Below are 5,057 nucleotides of genomic sequence, written 5' to 3' on the forward strand. Positions count from 1 at the left end.
GGCAGGTGGATTTCTGAGTTCAAGGCCAGCCAGGTCTACAGAGTGAGTTCCAGGACAGTCAGGGCTACACAGAGAAAACCTGTCTCGAAAAACCAAAAAAAAAAAAAAAACAAAACAAAAACAAAAAACAAAACAAAAAACCCACAAGGTGTGGTGCTAGTGAGACAGCTCTGCAGCTAAGAGCCCAGCTGCTCTTTCAAAGAACCTGGGTTCTACCCCCAGGGCTCACAGCCATCTGTGAGTCTAGTCACAGAAGATCTAATGCCCTCTTCTGGCCTCTGCAGGCACCAGGCATGTATGTGGTGCACAGACATACATGCAGACAGACAAAAAACATTCCTATACATTAAAAACAAACAAGAGACCAAAAGGACACAGTAGTTCCTGTGGAATGACACCTGAAGTTGACTTAGGCCCTCCGCATGCATGTGCACATATGCAAACCTTCTCATAGAGATGTGCATACATGCACACACACACACACCAAGACTTGGTGTGTGAACTTACTTTGTCCCTTAAACATTTACTATTTCAGGCCAGTGGCTATGAAGGACTGCAGAAATCCTGTGTGCAGGCTTCACTAGAAACTGAACCGAGTGATGATAAGAGTCATAACTGGATTGCTCAGAGCACCCAGCTTCCTCAGCCCCTCATCTCCTGGAGAGGCCTGGTATACACAGGGGCTGGAAAGAGTTCCAGTTCAGGCTGGAGAGACCACTCAGCGGTTAAGAGCACTGACTGTTCTTCCAGAGGTCCTGAGTTCAAATCCCAGCAACCACATGGTGGTTCACAACCATCTGTAATGGGATCTGATGCCCTCTTCTGGTGTGTCTGAAGACAGCTACAGTGTACTTATATATAATAAATAAATAAATAAATAAATGAAAGAGTTCTAGTTCACATGATTCCATACAGCTACAGTGTACTTACATATAATAAATAAATAAATAAATAAATAAATAAATAAATAAATAAATAAATTCCAGCTCACGTGATTCCATCCAGAGAGGGGATGGGGGCGTGACCACCCTGCAGACACGCCATGGTCAGTGCCACATGGGGCAGGCTCTTGGGGTGATTGTACACCTATAGCACCCTTTCCTGAGTCAGAGCCCCAAAGTGCCTGTGAGGTCCCTACTAGAGCCGAACATTGAAGGATAATCTGGGAAAAGAAAGGTAATGTGCTCACAGTTGATCTTAAGCGATTGCTGCTAAAATAGATGGAATGGGGTAAGTCCCTCTGAGACCACAGTGACCCATTCTTTGTGGTTCCATGGCAGAATGGGTGGTCTGGGCACCAGAAGCCAGCCACCCTATTTAGCTCTTACCTTTCCAGTGTGAATGCCTGGTGTGGCAAGTTTTTAAAATCTTTTTTTATCACGTTTCATGATTTTTGTTTTCTTTTAAAAGATATCATGTAATCCAAGTTAACCTCAAACCCACGATCCTCCTGCCTCAGCCTTCCAAGTGATGGGATTACATGCTTCTGCCACCTTGCCTCTCTTTTCTTTACATGTTGACTAACTAAGCATAAGGCTCCATCTACTTATGCTTCTGTCTGCTCCTGGACAGACAGACTCCCCACCCTCTGTGGCATGTTGATCATGGGGGCCTTTTTTTTTTTTTTTTACACACTGTCTCATGTGATAATGGTGACTCTGAACTCCTGATCCTTCCATCTCCATCCTCCAAGCGCTGAGATTCTAAGTGTATTGCAACATCCTGGGTTTCTGTAGTGCTGTAGAGCAAACTTTAGGCCTACACCCCCAGCCTTGTCTACTCTTTGTTTCTTTGCTGTGTTTAGGGGTGCTAGGGCTCAGCTATGTCCCCCACATCCGTGTGTCAGACACTTAATCCTGAAGCCGTATGTCAGTTCCATGTTGGGGTGCCTGGGTCGTGAGGAACTGGTCTCAAGGTGAACTTCTGGATTTGTGGGTTAAGATAAGAAGGGAGTGACTGCTGTGCCACCCAGGTATGGCACTAGCACCATGCTCTAGACGGTGAGCCAAAGAAACGTATACTCGTTGTTAAGACACACCACAGCATCCTGGTATTCTGACGGAGCAACAGGAAATAGACAGAGATGGTGGCATTTAAGAGATTGCTCACCGTTTCCACGTGCTGAGGTAAGGCTCCTCGAGTGGATCTCGTTCTAGTCTTCCCTGACAGTGTGGGCTTTCTACCTTAAGTAGTGTCTCTCTTTACAAGTGCCTGATGCCTGTGATAAACTTGCACTTTCCTCTGAGTCCTTTTTTCAAAAGATGACTCCAACAGCTCCTTCCATTTCCTGGGACAGCTCCTCTGAGTGGCTGCAGTGATGGGCTCAAGAGCAATGTGGGGACTGTGCCAGCCTTCCTGTGCTTCAGGCCTTAGAGCATACCGGGTCAGTGTCACTCTGACAGGTTGGGGCTGAGCAATGCAAGCACACATCTTCCTATCCACGTAATCCTATCTGTTTGGCTTTTGGATTTGTCAGAAAGCTTTCTCACTGGTATTCTCCATAGCAGAACAACTGATAGGATGAATCTGTTTGATTAATGTGTTTCCTACGTGATCACAGGGCACTATTTTGAAAAGTGAAGTAAGATTCTATTTGTAAATTTTTCAGTAAGATTTTCATTTATTTTTCATTCCATTTATTATTTAATTATATATATGTGTGTGCTCCTGTGCCAAATGGCACACATAGAGGTGTCAAAAGATAATCTGAAGGAGTCAGTGCTCTTCGCCCTAGAAAGTCCAGGCATTGAACTCAACATTTTTAGGCTTGGTGGCAAGCCCCTTTCCTCACTGAGCCATCTCACCTGCCCCTCATTAGGGTTTTTGAGTTCCTGTCCATACATTGGATTACATTAGTGTATCTTCATCCAAGCCAGTTCTGGCAACAAATGGGATGCTACTCTTTTTATCTGATCTCCCAGAGGACCAGGCAGTACTGGGGCATCTCTGTAGTTGAAGGTTTGTACATGTCTCAAGAAAATCTGTTCCCAGGATGTCTATTAAATGGGAGTAGGGAATGGGGGTCATTTTCTTAAATATCTGCATTTGTTTATGGAATCTGGTCTGTGTTAACCTTCTTTCTCTATTGGGACTAGTTTTTGTTTTTAAATAAAAGTGCTTTTTCATTACTTCTTACATAGAATAACATATAATACTTTCTTTGAGCTCTTACATGCCCCCCTTTTCATTAGGTGGCCTCAGTCTGTGTGTGTGTGTGTGTGTGTGTACTTTTGTTTTCATATCTTAAGTTAATAATTGTTCCCTTACTTTTTTGAACTTTTTTTTTCTTTTAAAAAGCAACATTTCAAAATGCAGTGGTCCCTTAGCATCAATGCAGGGTCAGTTTCCCTTCACAAGTGCTTGGTTCACTTTCCTCTGAGTCTGCCACATGCTCAGACCCTCAGACACCTGCTGTGCTTTGTAGAGAACCTACATACATCCTTCTGCGTGCTTTTTCCAGACAGGCTCCCTCTATGTAGGCCAGGCTGGCCTTGAACTGTGACCTTCCTGTTCCTGCATCACCAGTGCTGGAATTATAGGAATGGGCTACTGTGCCTGGTTCCTCCCATAGACTTAACACCATCTCCAGGTGACATATGACCCTTAACACAGTGGAAGTGCTATGCCAATCACTGTTTTACTGCATTGTTTGGGGAGTCTGATCATGTTCAGCAGAGACGAAATTTGGGGGACTATTTTCTATCTGAGGCAGGCAGAATCCGGGGCACAGATCCTACAGACAGCAGACTTGGTGCTTAGGGGGTTTCTTTCTTTCTTTCTTTCTTTTTATTTTTTATGATTTGAACTTTATTCAAAAGAAAAGAATCAGAAGCAGTCAAATAAAGACACATACAGGGCAAGGTCTAGCTGGGTCTCGAGTGCACAGCCTCCCTGTCCTGCCATCACAGGACAAGAGTGCATCAACCTACAGCACAGCGACATGTTCATCTGCAGGGAAACTGCACTAGGTCTCAACTGGAGCTGGAACTGAACCATCGTCTGTAGGCAGGATTCACAGAGGTCTTGGACTGACCTCAACCCCTCAACCCTGTAATCGATCACCAAGCTGGTAGTGGCTAGCTACCATCCTGGGTCATCTCTTGACATAAAATTCTGCTGTGACAGGTACAAGGCAGACAAATAACAATGTCACTCCATCCTCTCAGGAAATTCCAAGAACTTCAACATGCACTCACGGAAACACACACACACACACACACACACACACAAGCCAGCGACAAAGGCAAGCCTAATTCTTTAACAGCCAAACAGTCCTCAGTAGAGAAGATCATGAATAGGGTCTATCTACCTCTGGTCAAGAGTTTTCCATTTCAATATTTAACTTATGATAGAAATGTTCAACTCTATGCAACCACAAGAAAAATAAGCAAGCTCTGGGTTCCCACTGCGGCTTGCTGGTTACTCAAGTAGGTTTACCCCTCATCAGTGCCCCACCCTGGTACTGTCTTGAAGCTAAGTCCACACATTCTCTCTTGAGTGTTCTTTATCTAGTTTTCATGTGATCCGAGCTACGCTATGACGGGCTTCCGGAGCAGGGTGTGAGCACCCAGAGGCCCTGGGAGGTAGCTCTTAGCGGGTGGGGACCTTGTCAGTGGATTTCAGCTTGAGTGTCATCTTTCACCCACACCTCAATCCACAGAGGATGCTGAATGCTGTTTCACTGCATCCGAAGTAAGGTACAACAGCCAGCCTTGCCCTGTACAATGAATGATTATCTTAATGATGAATTACCTCTAAAACACTAGGTTCAAGAAGTTACAGCAGAAACATAAGTAATTGATAATCAATTAAAAATCAATAGTATAAAATATAAAATATCAGTACTAGTAATAGGTCAAAAAAATCAATTTCTGAGTGATCAGAAAAATACAAAGACTCCACCTTTCGTTTATCACACCAGAGTGACTGAGACAGTCCCCTGTACCTTGGTCTACGACAGGATTTTTTTTTTTTTTTTTTTTTGGTTTTTCGAGACAGGGTTTCTCTGTATAGCTCTGGCTGTCCTGGAACTCACTTGGTAGACCAGGCTGGCCTCG

Source organism: Mus pahari, chromosome 14 (assembly GCF_900095145.1).
Source record: "Mus pahari chromosome 14, PAHARI_EIJ_v1.1, whole genome shotgun sequence".
Classification (NCBI taxonomy): domain Eukaryota; kingdom Metazoa; phylum Chordata; class Mammalia; order Rodentia; family Muridae; genus Mus; species Mus pahari.